The sequence below is a fragment of the Neopsephotus bourkii genome, unplaced genomic scaffold (genome assembly GCF_033783945.1).
Source record: "Neopsephotus bourkii isolate Nb327-2 ecotype Australia unplaced genomic scaffold, CSIRO-AGI_Nbou_v1 NB_1780, whole genome shotgun sequence".
Taxonomy (NCBI): Eukaryota; Metazoa; Chordata; class Aves; order Psittaciformes; family Psittacidae; genus Neopsephotus; species Neopsephotus bourkii.
The window spans coordinates 4,976,913-4,998,057 of record NW_026902254.1 but is presented as its reverse complement, the minus strand read 5'-3'; the positions used below and the strand labels follow the sequence as shown (position 1 = coordinate 4,998,057).

General features: G+C 38.4%; 1 long non-coding RNA gene across 1 annotated transcript in view; it reads right to left on the bottom strand.

The window, feature by feature from the left end:
* Nucleotides 1-3,635: 3,635 nt before the first annotated feature.
* LOC133226360 (uncharacterized) overlaps nt 3,636-21,145 on the bottom strand; it is a 39,935-nt gene continuing 22,425 nt past the window's right edge. The window contains exon 3 of the long non-coding RNA XR_009729485.1: nt 3,636-4,126. This is a non-coding gene — a long non-coding RNA (uncharacterized LOC133226360). The remainder of the gene's footprint in view (nt 4,127-21,145) is intronic.

The window sequence follows — 21,145 nt, the reverse complement described above, 5'->3', positions numbered from 1 at the left end:
AAACCAATATTTACCCTAGGAAATTAAATATATTGACTTGAGTATTTGAGTAATATTATTATGGAAAAAATATAAATAAGTATGTGATTATACATGTTCAAACAAGGGCAAATTACAGACATTTTATCAATTTTCTAGTCCAGTGCAGCAATGAAAAGCAGATTTTATAGAATCATAGAATAGTTAGGGTTGGAAAGGACCTTAAGATCATCAAGTTCCCCCCCCTTGCCATGGGCAGGGACACCTCGTTCTAAACCATATCACCGAAGGCCTCGTCCAACCTGGCCTTAAACACTGCCAGGGATGGAGCATTCACAACCTCCCTGGGCAACCTATTCCAGAGACTCACCACCTTAACAGGAAAGAATTTCCACCTCATATCCAATCTAAACTTCCCTTGTTTGAGTTTTAATCATTATCCCTTGTCCTATCACTGCAGTCCCTAATGAAGAGTCCATCCCCAGCACCCCTAAAGGCCCCCTTCAGATACTGGAAGGCTGCTATGAGGGCTGCACGCAGCCTTCTCTTCTCCAGGACGAACAGCTCCAACGTACAGGAGGTGCTCCAGTCCCCTGATAATTCTCGTGGCCCTCCTCTGGACTTGTTCCAACAGATCCATGTCCTTTTTATGTTGAGGACACCAGAACTGTACACAATACTCCAGGTGAGGTCCCACGACAGCAGAATAAAGGGGCAGGATCACCTTCAACTTGCTGGTCATGCTACTTTTGATGAAGCCCAGGATACGCTTGGATTTCTGGGCTGCAAGCACACAGTAAAGCTGGCTCATGTTCATTTTCTCATCGATCAGCACCCCCAAGTCCTTCTTCACAGGGCTGCTCTGAATCCCTTCTCTGCCCAGCCTGTAGCTGTTCCTGGGATTGCTCCAACCTAGGTGTAGGACATTGCACTTGGCATGGTTAAACTTCATGAGGTTGGCATCATCCCACCTCACAAGCATGTCAAAGTCCCTCTGGATAGCATTCATTCCCTCCAGAGTACCAACTGAGCCACACAGCTTGGTGTCATCAGCAAACTTCCTGAGGACGCACTCAATCCCACTGTCCATGACACAGACAAAATGTTGAACAAGACCGGTCCCAACACTAATCTCTGTGGGAAATCACTCATTACTGGTCTCCAACTGGACACTGAGCCATTGACCACAACCCTTTGCGTGCAGACATCCAGCCAGTTCTTTATCCACTATAGGTCCACCTACCAAATTGATGTCTCTCCAATTTAGAGACAAAGATGTCGTGTGGGACAGTGTCGAACGCTTTACACAAATCCAGGTAGATGACATCAACTGCTTTACGGCTGTCCATCAGTTCTGTAGCCCCATCATAGAAGGCCACCAAATTGGCCAGGCAGGATTTCCCCTTAGTGAAGCCATGCTGGCTGTCACCAAGCACCTTTTTGGTTTTCATGTGCCTTAGCATGCCTTCCAGGAGAATCTGCTCCAAGATTTTGCCAGGCACAGAGATGAGACTGACTGGTCTATAATTCCCCGGGTCATCCATTTTCCCCTTCTTGAAAATGGGGGTTATATTTCCCTTTTTCCAGTTGTCGGGAACTTCACCTGACTGCCATGATTTTTCAAATATGATGGCCAGCGGCTTAGCAACTTCATTTGCCAGCTCCTTCAGGACCCGTGGATGGATTTCATCAAGACCCATGGACTTGTGCATGTTCAGATTTTTAAGATGGTCTCAAACCAATTCCTCTCCTACAATGGGCCCAAGGTCTTCATTCTCACAGTCCCTGCGTCTGCCTTCCAAGACTTGGGTGGTGCGGTCAGAGCCTTTGCCAGTGAAGACCGAGTCAAAGAAGTCATTCAGAACCTCAGCCTTCTCCAAATCCTGTGTAGCTGGTTCACCCGAGAGCTTCCTGAGGGGGCCTATGTTCTCCCTAATCTGTTTTTTATTTGCTATGTTATCCTTACTGGTTATCCTTTTAATTGTTAAGTTATCCTTACTGGTTTTGCTGAACTAATATTTGCCTACATTTTTTATAATAGGACTGTGTGGTAGGTTGGTATGTACATATCCACTAAATATACATTGCAGTTTGTATTATGCAAATACTGAAGAAACAAGCAAATCTCCAAGGTGGCTATGAAGCAGGAATTGAAGCAAACTGGAAGGAGAAAACACTAGTTATAAGAAAAGAACAGAAATCATCAATGAGCATATACATATTGTTATATTTTCTCCTCATCTCCATTTAGTAACTTGCTAATATAACAGAGATCCCAAGAGTAATGGAAAATGTCTTGTTTAATAAGTTTTGTTAATTTATACAGTTTATATGTACAGAATTAAAAAGATCAGACTGGATAGGTTTAGTTAGCCCAAGTACTGATTAAAGAACATCAGCTGCCAAAGGCACTAGGCACAGAGGAATCCTTCTAATGAATTTACATATAGTTTACATCCATTAACTGATTAGATGAAATATCATAAGACCCCAAGGTACCTGTCTTCAAGCAGAACCATCAAGCATATTTGCATACAGAATGTCATTTTAAAAGACGGACAAGCTGATTTCTGGTTGCTGCAGATCTGGGTAGAAGAAAAGCAGGATAAAATAGAGGAACTGAGAGGAGCTGGGACTGAAATATCCTATGACAGGAGTGCTTCCTGAAAAACGTTGTCACTAGCTCTCAAATCCAACTGTCTTAAAAGCAAAGATCAGTCCTGGGAACCTTCAGCAGACTAATTTCACAACAGCCTGTAGTCCTGATTCCAGCTGTAGACTCCAATCGCTTTTCTTGAACCCAGCTCATGGCACCCAGATGAGAACCAGTTCAAGATGCCAAGAACAAGGTTTTCCAGCATACCTTCTGGATGGAAAAATATTTCTTTTTTCTTTTTTCTTTTTCTTTTTTTCTTTTTTTCCTTTTTTTTTTTTTTTTTTTAACCCTGTGATTAATATTTTCCAGGTTTAGCTGTTAAGTCCTGCTGAAGAAATCTTTCTCCAGCCAGTCTGATGGAGACCTTCACATTGATTTCAACATGTATGAAAAGATAACACATTTAATATATCTAATACAGGTGCATAGTTAAGAGCAGCCATCCTTGCCATGCCTATGAAGTTGACTGCAGTGTACCATAGTACCTTTACTGTACCTGTTAATCTACTGGAAGATCAACACAAATGTGAACGAGACAGGAGAATGGCTAATCATGTTTCTGAGAAAAGATGAAGCTTATGAATCACTTGGGATTTCAGCAACCAACACAGTGCAGTACAGCTCACTGTAAGACAACAGAGCAATGGCTAGTTGGCACTAGTCAATAAATACTGAAGAAAGTATTTTATACACATTTCCTCAAACCTGATTTTTAACACTACCTTAATGATATCTGCAAAATTTTGAGAGATACTTATGTTTTTGATTTTTTTTTTTTAATTTGTAAAGATTTGCACATAAAGCAATTTGTCCATAAATATTCATGACTGCAAAAGTGCAGGAAGTTTCAGGCTAAGACTGTTCAAATTTTTCTGTTTAGAAGCAAAAGTTATAACACATGCAAGAAGAAAAAAAGGGTGCTCAATTTTAACAGGTTATGAAAGATGATCAAAGAACAATTTAGAAAATTAATTTATGAACAACAAACAAAATTAAATTTCTGCTGAGCTGATAAAAAAATAGAAGGGGAAGGAAGGTGGGGGAATAGAAATCCAGACATTAATATCAACAAAACACGTTACTGTGGTGGGTAAGGGTCTTCATTTCTATCCAGCTGTCACATCTGACAAGCCAGATATTTGCTTTTTGAGCAATTTTTTTTGAAGTTCAACTCCAAACAGATATTTTGTGGAGAAGTGGTCTTTTGGAGTTTAAGGTTTCCAGCACCTATGGGTCGTAACCAAACTGGGCCATATTATTTAGTGGCTGTAGTCAGGAAATGAGCAGTTTAAAATATCATGTTAAGACTCATCAAGATCTTCAAAATATTTCTGATGCTGGTGTTGACATTTCAAGTGCATAAATTCCACTGCTACTGAAGTCCAACTCTCATGCCAGTAAACTTGTAGCTTTCTGTTAGCTAATATTTCTTAGGTGCATAATTCTCTTCCTACACAGTGTATGGAACAAAAATCCCACTCCCAGCTGTTCCTGCTGGGGAAAAAGACAAGTGAAGGCAAGAAATTGAGAAACAAACTTCCAATATTGCTTTATTTTCTACATAAGTATTTGAGGTTACTTATTTTCTGTTCCTGTGCCTGAAGATTTGTCTAAAAGATTTTTTAGTTTGCTTTGAAATAATTAGGTTATTTATTTTAGTGATATGTAATCTTACAGATTTTATGAATAATTTTCAACACCGCAAACTTCAGGTCAACATTGATTTGACTGTATTTCCAGAAGTTGTTTCATTCTGTACTCATGGATTTACATTTCTACCCCTTTGAAAGGTTCATTTTTATGTTTGTTTTTGGCAGAAACAATCCACTGTTAAGCATCAAATTTCAGCTTGATAATAGTGTATTAAGTAAACTCACATGAATTGAACTATAAGCATTAATTAAACGCAGATTATTTTAGTAAATGTAAAAACCCCTTTGCCTTAGTTTGGCTTAAGTGAAACAGTTCAACCTATACCCACCTAAACCAGGGAGCATGAGAGATGCATTCAGGATTACAGACCTCTTCTTTCCATTTCCTCTGCCTCTCTCCCTTAGCTGATAGTTCTTTCAGGATATGCTAATGTTGTCATTACATAGCCCATGACTTCTTTCTGAACTAAAAACACCAGCTAGAGTGAAAGATTTCTCTCTGAAAGACTAGTTGAGAGGTCACCTGAGAGTAACAAACAGAACTCCACTGTGTTTTCTGAGTTGGAGTATTTGTGAACTTATGAAAGAACCATGGAGATGTACAGCAGGGTACAGATGAGCCATAGCATTTCGATTAGAAAACATAGGGGGGTCTAGGGAGTTGAAATCAAGGGCTGAATAAAAGTTAGTAAAAGCTGTGAGAGAGAGGCCAGGAAAGCAAAAGGCATCTGGAGCTGGGCCATCTTCCAAAGCCAAAGCAGTAGTTATTGATGATTAGCAAGAAGACCAATATAGTATTTTCACACTTATGTGAGGATTTTGCTATAGGGTACTAATTACCTCTTTATATTGTATGGAGTCTACATGTTAAAAAAAGCCTAAGAAACATTTGGTTATTATTCATTGCACATTGGGCATTTCCCAGGTTGTTATTGGGTGATAATTCTTCAGCATTCTCCCAAACACCAGACGTACTCCTAAAAGGCGAGATGTCAGTAACGTTGACAAAATGCACTGCGCAGAAGTTGTCAGCATTTCAGTGCTGAGCATCAGGGATCCCTCCTGCAGTGTAACATATTGATGCCTGGGAGCCAGCTACCTGCCCTCTCATTAGCACCAGGGCACTCCCAGTGTCAATGCTAGACAGTAATGAGCATGACAGGGCACTGCCTGGGGGATATATGCCATTGACAAGGTGCCCCTCCTTACCAACAGTTTGCAACCACTGGGTGATCCAGTGAATGTGGTAGGGCAACCTCTGGCTTCAGATTGCCTAGAGACATTCTTATTGTTCCTGTCTTAGAACATCACAAGTATGATGTCTCAAGGCATTGCCTTACACATGCTGTACTCTCTTAGAAATGCTTCTAAAAACATTAACTGACCTATCAGTGGCAATTAATGAGAAAGCTCCTTCACAGTAACTCAATGTGTTCGACTCTCTTTAAGCATAACATCTCCTTGTATCTTCATTTGATTTTAACAAAGGTGTATTTCCAATAAGGATCATATTGCAAGCAAGAAGACCCTTCCAATTTAATGCAAATTTGGAGACCAGAATGAGGTGAATAGAACAGTATTCATAACATAGTGCCATTGCAATGGATTTGTAAACACTCTCCTAGCATTACAATGCTGTCAGGTAAATAGATTTATAGCATACTGGAATGTGAGACACCAGAACAAACACTTGAGGCGTTCAGATAAGTTTCAAATAATTCATATTTTGCAGTGTTTGAGATACTCTGTCAAATTATTGCCCATGTTACCTGTCTTCTCTTATTTTAGATTCAGCTCAGGAAGGCTTTCTCTGTGTTCATCATATCCTCTTCTGTTTCAAAACAGACATAGGCTAAAGCATTTGCTGAATTGCATCCAAAATTTTATGGAAGAGAAATGGTTCAGCCTTGTGTTTACTCAACCCTTCCAAAGAGGAGTTTTCAGTTTTAAGGCTTCTTTTTTTTTTTTTTTTTTATTTTTGTGATCTGGGAGAATGAAAACAAACACACAAAAATGTCATATGTTTGCATGCTTTGCTCTGGCTAACTCAATGTGTGGCCTTTCACATATCACTTTGCATAAAAGTTACTGACGGCTTTTCTAGAGTCAGGAAGAAGGGCTGGCCCTGCAGGATTGTTGGTTTTGTAGAAGCCTCTTTGCAAAGCACCTTTTCCAGGAAAACAAACACTTAACTAAATCACTGCCTTTTAAGGGATGAACTTTATACCCCAAACTCAAGTGGATTTGAAATCTGCTTGAAGCAAATATAATTCAAATCTTGAAGGTATAATTAAATGGCTTCGGTTGGGATGAAACTGCTCTCATGGTAATTCTACTATTAATGAATTTTACTAACCCCTGAAGATTTTCACATCAGAGCTGGGTCAGCTGATTTAGTTGGGAAAATTTCTTTCCATTTATTTTCTTATTTGTTTTGTCAGGTGGAAGAAACTCTATAGAAAACCTTATATGCTCATTATTTCTAGAAAATAGTTGACATTCTGAACAATTTCTAAATTTAATGAATCTCTCCACAACTGGCATTCATTCACAATGTCTATTGAGGGTACTACATTCACAACAGCACAAAATTGAAAGCAACTCTTGATGGTATGGAATCATAACACATGATGTAATGACATTTGGAAAATACTCATTAGGGAAGAAAATGGCAGAAAAGATATGTTATGCTGTATCTTGTTTTTCATGGTTATATTTAGTCTTTTACCAAGCATTGTATTTGAAGGTGGGGAGAAAAAAAAAAAAAAAGAAACTTGCAAAGCAACTGATTTCCATGATGAATTTGATCAAACAGTAATAGACTACTGACAGATGTGGTATAAAAGGAACAGGGTCAAGTGATATAGCTGGATTGAGGATGAATAGTAGGTCAATGGCAGAAGTAAAAACAGGACCCAGTACAAAATGGGATGCCTGGCAGTTTCACAATTGCTTTCTCTTTCCTGGAATTTCGCTTTAATAATCTAACATTGAAATTCAATTTGGATGACTTAATGTCCTGCTAGTCTTCAGCAAGTGATAGTCAGAAACCATAAGATTTCTGCCTTTGAGTGCCAGCTGTCTTTTACAGGGTAAGTTTTAGAGGGTTACCTGGAATGAGAATTTGATCTATGATGACAGTTTCTGAGCCCTGCTGCTTTTAGGGAGCATTACACAGTCTCCATGAACAGTGGTTAGACTCAGGTAGAAAGCCTCCTTCCTGCTCTGCATCTCAGGGAACCAGGTCACATTCTAAGAAAATTTAATTCTACTACCTCTCTTTTCTGTCAGGAAGAGAGCTTCCTGAATTACTTAAGCTTAACAGGGGAAATACAGTAGCGTAACCAGAAAGGTTTGCCAATGACGTTCTGGTAATTTGTACATTAGTTTATTAGGAAGGTTGCATCTTGCTCTGCCTTTGAGACACTCAAATAAACTGTAGAGATGTTTTTGGTTGTTTTGCTGGGTTTTTTTTTCTCCCTTCTAAAAGGACAGCATTAAAAAAGGATACTGTAAATTAGTTCCATAAAAGGGGGGATATTTTTACATATTTGTAGATGAATATTCTTTTGTTTAACTATTGAAACTAATTTCCTTGTTTTAAAGATAGGTAAACTGGGAGTTAAATTTCAAACTGGAAATGAGTTTTCCAGCCTTCCATGACAATTTCTGGAGATTTTGGAAAAATACTTGTTTCTAACTTCCACCATCTTGTGCAGGATTTGGAACTGCAGATCTCACACTTTGTACAGGCCATTTGTATTTACCTATCTAATCTGGCTATATTAAGATTTCTAGCATAAAACTGTCCTAGCTGGAAGTAATGAATGTATGTAAACTGGAATGTATGCAATGCAGACCATTTCATGAACTATGAAAAATCATCACAGCTTATTATCTTTAATGACTATGACTAAGTTATGCTGCTTTTCTGAATACAAATGAGTATGTGTGTGTGCGTGTGTATGAGCATTAGTGTGTGTACACATTGGACACTGTATCTAATTGTTCTCAGAGAAATGGAGACTTGTGAAGCAAGTGCAGTTTCACTAATTTATGTGATACAGTGCTTTTCCCACAATAAGGGGTGATTCCTTGATATATTTCCATCCTAAACAGTGGCAGCTCAATGGTTTTTTTAGCTGCTGAGGATCTCAGCTGAAAATTTTTGGAGCAGAGGTATGTATTCGTGTGTGTGTGTTCATAAAACAAAGGAGATTTAAGAAAACAGTACTGTAAAAGTCAAGGACAGTATATGCTATTAATTATCAAGAAAAATACCAAGAAAATACTGACAACATAAAGCATTTCACTGTTATACAATGCAAAAGAGAAGAAGATGGCCAGTAACAAAAGTACTGCTTTTTGCAGTGCCACAGGACAGTGTACAGTGTTGGGGAAATCTGGAGAGATCCCCTGTGTGCCAGTACTTTCTGTTCAGAGCTGAACCATGGGGGAAGGTACTGTTTGTCCACCCAACTGCTGGTACGCCTATGAAGCACACTAAAAGTAAAAAGTATGGATTAATGCTGTAAATAATAATTATTGTTCTGTTATCTGACATGATAGAATTTCAATTATAGAATGCTGTACTTCTCCAAATAAACTGGATACAGCTGTCTGGACAGTGAGCTTTTGTTTGATTTTCTGAAAGAATTAGGATTTCTGAAACCAATATTTTGTGAGAATAGGTGCTAATCTTAGCAATGGGCTCTTTAATTTCAGAACATATTTAGTGAGATACCATGCACAGACTGTTTCAAGCAAGATATCAGGTCAATTCAGAAGTGAAGGTTCTAAGCCTATTGCTTGAAAAGGCTAAGTTCAAGCCACTGCTATGAGACCTTAGATAAGTCACAGTCCTCCAAGCCCATTTCCTCATCTTATGAATAAGTGGTTTTATTCTGTCTCACAGGGAAATTGGGTAGCTAAACACATAAGGAATGGTTGAGGAAGTTACAGTAATAGGGAACACGTAAGTATATAAAGTTCCAGTAGAGAAACAGAAATGTTAGCACTAAGTACTGTGCTAAAGTAACGATTGTTTAGAGCTGATGTACCTACTTCATATCTTTTTCAGTGAAAAAAGAACTGAGTAATGTTGCAGTGATGAAGTTCTGTTTTAAATTCTATGTGCCCAAGGTTTAAACTGTGAAATTAACTTAGCCACATCTGTAGTGCATTTAACCTGAAAAAAGTCACTAAATATCTGCTGTTCTAAAATAATGGTTTAAGAATTTACATGCATGTAAAGGATTTACACAATGCCATTGATGTCCAACTGTTAATACCCACTTTTTATTTCACAAACGTTCATATACTGTCACTTTTGGTTTGTTTAAACTAGATTAGACAGGACTGAAAAATGCTTAAATGTGTGTATGTTAGAAACAAAGCCCATGTTTCTGTGCTTTGCTATTTGCTTCACCTTTTTTTCACCTCTTCCCAACTTTCTAGATTTTAAATATTTTGCTGAAGAGCAGGGCTTTGCCAATTTCAGTGAGGTGAGGATCTGACCATTTTCTCTTCAGCTTTCTAAATCTCCCTGAATCTTTTTAGGTACTCTGTTGAGGACAACACCCTGGGTGCAGAGGCATGTGCCCTTCTGGTTCCTGTTACACAAGGCTCTCAAGTAAGGGTAAGTCATTTAAAAGCAGCAGCCATATAGGACTTTAAAATAGCTCCATAAATCTAAATGAGAAAAAAAACAAAACCAACAACATCATCTGTATTCAGAAATTTTCTTTAAGGGACTGGTCTCTGTCCCTGTTTGTGCACTGTATTCCAAATTGCATTTGAGAAGTATTTTACTCTGCTACTAAGAATATGTTTACAGGAATACAAATTTTGTGGGCAGAAAACACTGCAGCACTTGAATAGTCTAATAATGTAGATCCAGAGAGCAATGTGTTACCAAGAACTTTCCCTCCAGGACTTTTTTCTCAATGTGCGATATGATGTCATTGTATTAAAAGTGCCACTACCTACATATTAAGCCTAAATTGCTTATTGTCACTGTTCGTGTTTTTATGGAAGACACCAAAACTGCAATGAAGAGAGACAATTAGGAAAAGCAGAATATTGACATATTTTTGTTCTAAAACAGGTTGCATTTATGCTAGTATGTTCACCCACTAATAGGGAACTTGTGCTGGGGTTAGACCGTTGTGAGACAGGTTAGTTTTACCCTACTGATGTTTTGTTGTTGCAATAGTAATCTTGCTCATTAGTCTTTGGGAAACTATCCCAGGAGAAGGAAAACTAACTTCAAACCAGGGCAGATGGAGCTTGTCTGGCCTTGTAAGGCCATTCATCGAAGAGAAGGACACTGTAACCAAACCTACTACATGAGGACTTTGCTGTCACTGTCCAAACTAGCTAGGCCCTGGCAAATAAACTTCAGATGTAAAGGATGGGGCCAGTTCCACGCACGCTGTTCTCACCTAAAAAATCCACTGTGCAGGCCTGAAGAGTTTACTCACACTTGCAAAGCCCTGCAGCGTCAGGTGGTAGACAAAACAGCACGCGATAAGGTGCACTGGAAGCCCAACGCTGCATGCAGGTAGTTCAGGACATTGGTCGCTCGAGATTGTAGTAAGCATGGGTAAAGCCCTTCCCAAATCTTCGTTTGTGAAGCCAAGCCATTAATCAATATTGTAATTCTTAAGGGCATCAGTCAATTTTTCAAACAAAAGTTTTTATTGAGAAGGGAAATTCATAATGAGAACTATTTTCATTGGAAGTGAATTTTGCTTTAAAAATTGGAAAAAAACCCCAACCCAAACATTTAAAATGACAGAGCTATACTGTATTTCTTTAAGAGTCTTCTCCTTTTGCTGAAACATGGAAAAAAAAAAAAAAAGAAAATAATGAAGCAGGAATTTAAATTTTTACTGTATTTTTAACTTTTTCATATTGAAGAAAATAAGCAAATAAGAATGTGGGAAGTGTTCCTCACTATCATGTCTGTGACTAAACACTACCAGGTGTAGAAAACTCTATATATGTACATAACCAGAAACACAAGAGATTAAGAATATTTTCATATATCAAAACCTTTTAATAATGTTATAGAATTGCCTTCCAAAAGAGTGGGCTTATTACTCTGAATTGTTGAAAGAAGATGAGAGAGGAAAAAAATTAACTTGAGATTGCAGTACCTTCCTCCCCTCTGTGACAAGATTGATGGGATGACCTAATATGCCTTCTGCATCTCTCAATTCAATTACACTGATGTGAACTGTCCCCCTGAGGTAGATGACTGTCTTTCATAGTTAGTTTACTTTCCAAATAGTTTCTCTGATACACTCTGGAAAGGTCTTAAAGCCTCTGAAGAAGGACTGCAAATTCAAGGAACTTGTTTTCTGGGTAGCAGCCAGATATGATTCCTGGTAATTTTTCAGTGACTCTGGCTCTTGAGAATTGTTTTCACCAAATCAACCCGTGTTGCTAACAGCTCTCTGTTCGGTACCGTAGTCAGCATGTTGTCTAAACAGGCTATTATGCCAAGCTCTTGCTCACAGGAGGCTGCTACCATGGTGCTGACTAGAGGCCAAATGGTAGGCTGGAGAACTGCCAAAGTTCTCCTTCCCAGCAAAGGCTGGAGAAACCCTTTGACCTTTTTTTCACCAGCAAGATAGCAAGACATCCTTCAGAACTAATCTCACCATCCAGTTGTCCCATGTTGAGGTGTCTCTTAGGAGATGGAGCCCTTCATCTTACAATTCATGTATAGCACTCCAGTATTCAGTCTTTTCAGATTTATCAGAGATCAATAATTCTTCCTCTGTCCTTTTGGGCATCAGGAAAAAAATTGTTTGCAAATGCTGTTTGGGCTGAGATAATTTTTACTGCTGCTTGCTTTCTTATAAAGGAAATCATCATTTCCTTGTATAAAGTGCTTGTTTGAACTATGGGAAGGAATTTGGGAAGTGAGAAAGTATCTGGCAAATCTCTCAAAGCTGAAATTGTGAACTTTGAATTTTACCAAGGTCTTTGCTCCTATCTACTCAGCTGTTGAAATATCATTCATCTTTCTCGTTGGTCACCCATATTTTGGATGTCATGAAAAGAAGTGTGAAAAGAAGTGTGATTCTCTCTCTCTACTCCACTCTCATGAGACCCCACCTGGAGTACTGTGTTCAGCTCTGGAATGTGGACCTTCTTAAGCAAGTCCAGAGGAGGCCTGCAAAGATGATCAGAGGGCTGGAGCACCTCTTCTGTGACAACAAGCTGAAGGATTTCAGGCTGTTCAGCCTGGAGAATATTCTGGGGATGCCTTAAAGCAGCGTAACAGTACCTAAAGGGGGTCTGCGAGAAATCTGGAGAGGGACTTTTTAACAGGGCAGGTAGTGAAAGGACAAGTGTTTATGGCGTTAAACTGAAAGAGGTTAAATTTAGATTAGGTATTAGAAAGACGTTCTTCACTATGAGGGTGGTGAGACACTAGAACAGGTTTCGTGGAGAAGCTGTGGCTGTTCATTGAACACACCTGGAAGTGTTCAAGACCAGGTTGGACAGGGCTTTGAGCAACCTCATCTAGTAGAATGTGTCCCTGCCCATGGCAGGGGGTTGGAACTAGATGATCTTTAAGGTCCCTTCCAGCCAAACCATTTGATAAGTCTATGATTCTATGGTTTTGGGGAAGGCCATCTAGGCTTCCTGAGAATTTCACACTTTATAAGAGAGAAATTGAATAAACTATCCAGAAAGTGCCATATTGGCCAGGGCATCTAATTGTGAGCCTCTGATTTTGATAAAGAGAATAATGGTTGTCCTAGTGGAAGGAATGAACAATCCACTTCCTAGGTGAGTATTGCATTATACATTTTGATTAAAAAATCCCTGTCTGTATGTTTTAAACTTTACTGAAGCTGAAGAGTCAAAAAGGAAAAGAAAGGTTTGGAAAACTGGTGTTCTGTCCCATTTAAAAAAATTGTGATTAAACAAGAGTCCAAAATCAGGACAAAATGCTTATATAAAATATTTTGCATGTGATTGTTCAAATAACCCAGTTGTTTGGATTCAGTTTGACTGTTTCATATAGGCGTTGTGCCTATTTAGTTTTTATTATAAAAGAAAGTATGTAGTTAAATATATATTTGGACAGGAAATTGAAGTCGGTTCCAAAACCCACCCTGGGATTTGATCAGTAGAAAGTATTAATTAGGGGTCTTTCCAATGCAGCATGGTCTGCACAGAGTTTTGATCAACTTTGTCATGAAGTGGTTTGGTAGACCCCATATTAGACAGTCATAGCTTCTTTATATTAGCGACAGTACTTTTTTATAAATCAGGGCTTTAAGAGTGTCACTATTCTCATTCCAAGGTTTTTTGCCCACTGTGCGTCAGGTGAAGCTCATGACAAGGTACAAATCCATTGCTTGCTCTTTTCCTCTAGACAGGCTGAACTGTGCTATTAATCTTATATTACTGGATATTTGAGAAAGCCAATACTTTGCAACTGAACCATGCTGATATTAGCATCTGCTCATTCCCTTACTTTCTACAGCTGAGATTTAGAAATACTTTCATATGTGTTATCTGCTCAGCATTTAATTCAATGTAGCAGATGACGCAGAAAAGCATTTCCCCTCTTTTATTCATAATAAAAGCAGTGTAGGAGTACCATTTTCAGCAGCAAACTTTAGAGCCTTTTTTTTACCCTTTTTCAGTTATATTTTGCATAAAGAGCAGAAATAAACAAAGAACATTTTTGATCATTCAACTGACATGTAGAGTAAGGATAGGCACATTCCCATGCTAAGTATTTATATTCACAGCTTAACAGTGCCTGAAATTGAAAATCCAATTTTTTGTAAATCAGGACTGAAGACATCCTGAATTACACGAGTCTGATTAAAAGTAGTGTGTAATAAGTAAAGATTACTTTAACTTCTGCTTTCAAGTCCCGTTGTTTTCTCTCATCCCAGTGCACTTTATGACCCTGTTATCTTTAACATCCTGTGAGACATGAACATGATTGTTACTTGATTTGTAGAATGTTTTGTGTTTTGTATCTGTCTGGTACATCTGGGTTCTCAGAGTTTTTTGTTTTGTTTTTTTTCCCTAGATCTGGAAAAAAGATGATCATGTTGGAATTGCTCCATGTCTCCTTTCTCTGATCCATTTTTTGAACTATCGTTTTTAACAGACAGATTCTATTCAATTAATGTACTGCATCAGCCATCCTGAAACCTGATTTTTTTTGGACATGACCTTCATTCTTATATATTTCACAACAAAGAACTCAGAATAATATGAGAAGTTTACCTAACGGAATTGATTATCTCAGAGGTCTGCTTTCTTAAACACAGCTGCAGATCCCGGTCCTGTCTGAAGCATAGTTTGACAACAGCAAAGACCATGAACTTATAGTACTTGGTTACCATATGTGCAGAGATTCTGATCTCAGAGGAAGTTCTGTTGTTAGCGCGAAGAAAATTTCCATGTCCTCTGCACGATTTTGCATTCTGTTGATTAGACCAACCTTGTCTAGCTTGCAAATGAAGTCTATGATCATAAATATATAATAACATGGCTTTTTTTTTTATTTTTTTATTGCCTATATATTTCATGGGCCTTCCAAAGGTTATAATTGTTGCATGTAAAAAATATTTCCTTCACCAATTTTTCTTCTTAGGAAAAAATCTAATTTGTAGCACTCAGAAGCAGCTTTATTCTTCCTGCATATGGTCAGTCTCCTTTACCCATGGACTGCTTATCTGTTCAGTAACTAAACTAAGCTTACTGCACAGACTTATCAGAACAGCCTCTACCTGTACCAGATGGATCCCATGAGGGCTCATTATCTCCAATATGAAACCAGAAAACACAGATAAGCTCCCCCAAGGGCTGGCTTAATTTTGAAAGATCAGTTATGTTAGTGTAGCTCTTTGCCCAGTCTAGTTGACTAACTCTATACCACATTCCGAGGAAAAAAAACAAAAACAAAACAAAAAAAACCAACAAACTAGTTTGTTAAAATAATTGTTCTGTATGATAAGAATCTTTGAACATTATAAGAAGATGCTTTTAGCATTGGCTTTTGAGTCACAAGTCTCAAGTAATGGAAAAAATGCTCTTGCTATGTATTGTCGCTGCCCATCTCTCTATCTGGGTGTAGTGAGGTTTGTAGAGTGGCCTTACATTACAGCACTGGCTCTATGCAAGCCTTTATTCTTTCCTTCCTGTGATCCAATGCCCCTGACTCACATTCACAGACAGAACATGTGCCTGCTCCCCATGGTGATCCTTCTGCCCAGTAACATTCTCCAGTTCTCATCCAGTATGCTCATGGTTGTCTTTGCTGGAATGGATCCTCAGGGACTATATACACTTTTAAAGTCTTTAACTCAGCTAATGGTTTTGCTTCCTTCAGAGAGCAATGGCAAACTCTTGCTTTTTCTATTATGACTGTATTAGAAACCTAAACTTTTTCACATCCTGTATTAGATGTGTGAGATTAGACAAAGTGAATAACAACTGTCCAAACAATTTCTAGTTTTCAGCAAAAATTTAACAATATATGTTAAATGATTATCTTTCAATTAATAAATCAGTCTCACACATTAATAAGGCTTTTATTTTATACACTTGATGTGAAATTTGTCTCAAATAAGCTTTATTCTTCACTACTTTTTGTGGCGGATGGTCCAGAAAAATAGATTACCTGCGACAGCTGAAATATAAAATATAACTTCTGATCTTACTCTATTATTTTGTGTCATCCCTAAAATGAGAGTCCCATTTCTGAAAACAATACATGAAAATAACTTGGCATACACTTTATTTATTCATCTTAGTAAGTAAGCAATATAAAACTTAAAACAAGATTACAGTTTAGAATATTATATCTTTGATTATATCTTAAAAGCTGAAGTGTAAAATGCTTTCTGCCACTGGAGATTCATTACTGGCAAATCAATACTGTTTATGACAGGCAAACTTTCTGAATAGTGTTACAAAGAATCCACAAAGTGAGCCTGAATTGTTTAATCCAACTCTAGAATTCACTTCAGGTACTTTAAAAATATCTCACCTGCACTCTTTTTATCAGACCAATGTACAAATAATTTTCATAACTGTTGTCCTATAGCACAATTCAGTTTAGGAATAGAAACTCTGGAACAAAGCCAGAAGCAAGGAAAAAAGAAACAGAGTCAAGGATAAATGGAAATGTAGGAAAGGAAGTTCTTTTGATTTTTTTATATACATTGCAATGATGATAGGGCTCTAGAAAGGACCAGAAGCCTTGCAAACAGAAAGATAGATATAGCTGTTGCCCTGAGGAGCTTAAACATAAGGGGATAAAACTGAAGATGATGGTTTGAAACACAATAGCCTAAAGGTGTGGAAATGGTAAAAGATGTGTCACTGAGTTCAATAGCAGAAGGCAGCTGAGGTGCATCGTATATCAAATTCACATGTATCTGAGGTTCAAAGTATTGCTATGCTCTGAGAAAGCCTTTTTCACCTCAGAACTGTAGGAACAGCAAAAAGACTGGCAGAGGACAGATTGTAGAGAAAAGAATATTACTGAAATTTCCAAGACAAAAAGTAGAAAACAATCTCCACTGTCATTTCTCTTTTAATCTGCAATTACTTTTATCTTTAAAACAGTTAAGCTGGTGATATGAAATGTACCCTGCTTTATTGTTGTAAACATAGACAAAGGCTGATTTACTTTTCATTCCCAAATTAATTGTCATTCAAAGTGAATGATCAGTCTCCTCTAAAACCAAATCTAATTTAAAGTGCTATCAGAAATCATTATTTGCCAAATTAAGCTAATATGCATGTTTGGTTTTGTTGGTACTCCCACTGCAACATTTTATGAGCACAGAGCAAGGATACATATACATCTATCAATTTTCTGATCAGTAAGTAGCTGCTCAAGACAATATTTCTTAGTATTTCCGTTTTCCACAAAAATAAGGGGAGTTTTCACAATAAAACTCTCTCACCGAAACCTTTTTTTTTTTTTTAAAAAAAAAAACAAGCTATGACTTTCTAGGACTCAGCATAGTGAAGGTATAGACCAACCCGACCTCTTAAAAGAAAATTTGCACAGCAAACCATCACCCAGGACTTTCAGATTTTATATGGAACAATTATTTCACAAAGTGGTTTCACAGCGTATCTGCAAATGTTTATATAAATTCTTAATCTTTTCAGATACATTTGAGGATGATATTCTTATTCATCCACATACTTTGTCTTTTCCTGTAATCTCATATTGTTGTCCTCTATAACATCTTGTGGTATTGGCACCACAGGTAAAGTATTTTTTATATAAAGTTCTCTGTTATCAGATTCATCTTTGCTGTCTTTCAGTTAGCTTTATGTTAATTTACATTTATGCTGTCTTCCAGTTCTGTTGAATGTCCCCACTGTTCTTCTGTAGAAAAGGTCTAGACAGCATCTGATTGAATCCCTAATTCTCTGTATTTAATTACATTACGCTTAACACTATAAAGCTTGAATGGCAAACTACATAATACTGTCATGAAATTCATGTATGTAATTTTCCAAATGTTTTATTTGTTATATTCCAACAGGCATTTGGGGGGGAAAAACCCAGAACAAAACTAGCAACCAACCAACCAAAAAAAAAAACCACAATAAACCAAAGCCTCAAACCAACAAACACAAAAACAACAACTCAAAACTTAACATTATTCACAACTGTCAGATAAAACTCTTCCTTAGTAATGAACAATACATATTTTTTTTCTACATTTTCCAGCTGAAAGCACCTTTAAACCAAAGATCTTTGAAACCTATGGGAGTTACAGTTGAATAAAGGGAAAGCACAAATGTATCAAGTTCTTTCTGTTAAACCCTGTTTGTTACAGATACATAATTACCCTATAAATTAAGGAATTTGAGAGGTCATTCTTGAAACTTGATATACTATCGTGTGTTAAAAACTGTGAGACTACATATGTATATAAAGACAGCGAATTAAGAAATAGATTGCTGGATATGTACTTGTGATGTATTAAAAAAAAAGAGCTTAAAGAAAGTTAAATCCAAACTTATGTGACTACTGATAATTGAGATAGACATTTGAGGCAACCCAACATTAAATAATTTACATTCTAGAATTCATCAAAGAATATAATAAAGATTTTTTTGAGATAATTGACAGTGATTTCTCCAAGATTTTACATAATACCAGCATTTTTTTTTTTTTAGTGTTTGCAAGGGAATTGATACGGTTCCCAGGGCTAGATAGGCCATACAATTAAAAAGTTGGTATGAATGATGTACACTACACTGAAGGGAGGTTGGTTAATTTTTATATTCTTCATAACAGACACCACTAGCATGTGCTATAACATGTACTTGATAATAATTTAGTGGTTAAGTGAAGTCAGTATTTGGCAACAATTTTGTACCTCTATAACCTCTGCACCATTGTTTAGGTCATTAGTCTACCTATCTCAAAATCAGTCATGTTGAGAGGGTTTTAAATTGTTGAAGAATTTTGGCTTTGCTGCACTGTTAGTTAGCGGTGACTGAGGTTTAAAAGAAAATTTAGAAGAAAAATAAGGGAAAATTAGGCAAAATAGGAGAAACATGATAGGTACAATGAAGATACCTTGCCAGGTAAAACTGACTCATGTTAACATACATAAATTTAAATGGATTTCAGATTCAAGATCCTTAGGGCAGTGAGAAGAGCACTCAGAAAGCCCACTGCCCTGGACTTCAAGAGAGGAGACTTTGGCCTCTTCAGGAATCTGCTTAGTAAGGTTCCATGGGATATAGCCCTAGAGGGCAGGGGGGCCCAAGACTCTTGGTTGATATTCAAGGATCACCTGCTACAAGCTCAGGAGTGTTGAATCCCAACTGGAAGGAAGTGCAGCAGGAGGGCCAGGAGACCTCCTTGGCTGGATAAGGAGCTGATGAGGAAAATTTGAAGGAAAAAAGAGGCTTATAAAAGGTGGAATCAAGGACAGGTGGCCTGGGAAGAATACAAGGATGTTGTCTGGGAAGCCAGGGACGAGGTTAGGAAAGCTAAGGCCCAGTTCGAATTAAACTTGGCTAGGGATCTTAAGGAAAACAAGAAGGGATACTATAGATACATAGTGAATAAAAGACAGACTAGGGACAATGTAGGCCCCCTCAGGAAGCTATCAAGAGAAATGGTTACCTTGGATTTGGAGAAGGCTGAGGTTCTTAATGACTTGTTTGTCTCGGTCTTCACTGGCAAATGCTCTGACAACACCACCCAAGACTTGGAAGGTAGGTGCAGGGTCTGTGAGTATGAAGACACTAGGCCCACTGTAGGAGAGGATCTGGTTTGAGACCATCTGGCAAAAATGTTGGAGCAGATTCTCCTGGAAGGCATGCTAAGGCACGTGAAAAACAACAAGGTGCTTGGTGACAGCCAGCATGACTTCACCAAGGGGAAATCCTGCCTGACCAATTTGCTGGCCTTTTATGATGGGGCTACGAAACTGATGGACAGGGGTAGAGCAGCTGATGCCATCTACCTGGATTTGTGCCAAGCGTTCAACACTGTCCCACACGACATCCTTGTCTCTAAATTGGAGAGACAACAATTTGATGAACGGACCACTCAGTGGATAAAGAACTGGCTGGATGGAAGCACACAAAGAGTTGTGGTCAATGGCTCAGTGTCCAGTTGGAGACCAGTAACGAGTCATGTCCCACAGAGATTAGTGTTGGGACTGGTCTTGTTCAACATTTTTGTCTGTGTCATGGACAGTGGGATTGAGTGTGTCCTCAGCAAGTTTGCCGATGACACCAAGCTGTGTGGCTCAGTTGGTACTCTGGAGGGAAAGAATGCCACCCAGATTGAACTTGACATGCTTGTGTGGTGGGCTGATGCCAAGCTTATGAAGTTAAACCATGCCACGTGCAAGGTCCTACACCTGGATCGGAGCAATCCCAGGCACAGCTACAGGCTGGGCAGAGAAGGGATTCAGAGCAGCCCTGTGGAGAAGGACTTGGGGGTGCTGGTCGATGAGAAAATGAACATGAGCCAGCTTCAGTGTGCACTTGCAGCCCAGAAAGCCAACCATATCCTGGGCTGCATCAAAAGGAGAGTGACCAGCTGGTCAAAGGAGGTGATCCTGCCCCTCTACTCTGCTCTAGTGGGACCTTACTGGGAGATTCATGTACAGTTCTGGTGTCCTCAAAATAAAAAGGACATGGAACGGTTGGAACAAGTTCAGAGGAGGGCCACAAGGATGATCAGGGGACTGGAGCACTTCCTGTATGAAGAGAGGCTGAGAAAGTTGGGGCTGTTCGTCCTGGAGAAGAGAAGGCTGCGTGCAGACCTCATAGCAGACTTCCAATATCTGAAGGGGCATTATAGCGATGCTGGGGGTGGACTATTCGTTAGGGACTGTAGTGACAGGACAAGGGGTAACGGGTTCAAACTTAAACAGGGGAAGTTTAGATTGGACATAAGGAAGAAATTCTTTCCTGTTAGGGTGGTGAGGCACCAGAATGGATTGCCCAGGAAAGCTGTGAATGCTCCATCTGTGGCGGTGTGCAAGGCCAGGTTGGATGAAGCCTTGGGTGACACAGTTTAGTGTGAGGTGTTTTTGCCCATGTCATGGGGGTTGGAACTAGATGATCTTAAGGTCCTTTCCAACCCTACCTATTGTATGATTCTATGATTTTATGTGAAAAAAAAGCATAGAATCAATGGATAACTTTTTTCGTGTTCAACATGCTGTCTACGAGATACAATGAATACAATAAGAAATACAAATTTCCATTTAATAGCAAGTAAGGCATTTACTCTAAAAAGTGCTAAAACATAGGAAGGTTATGGCAATGTTTAATTTGTAATTATTCTTCAAAAAAGAGCACATCC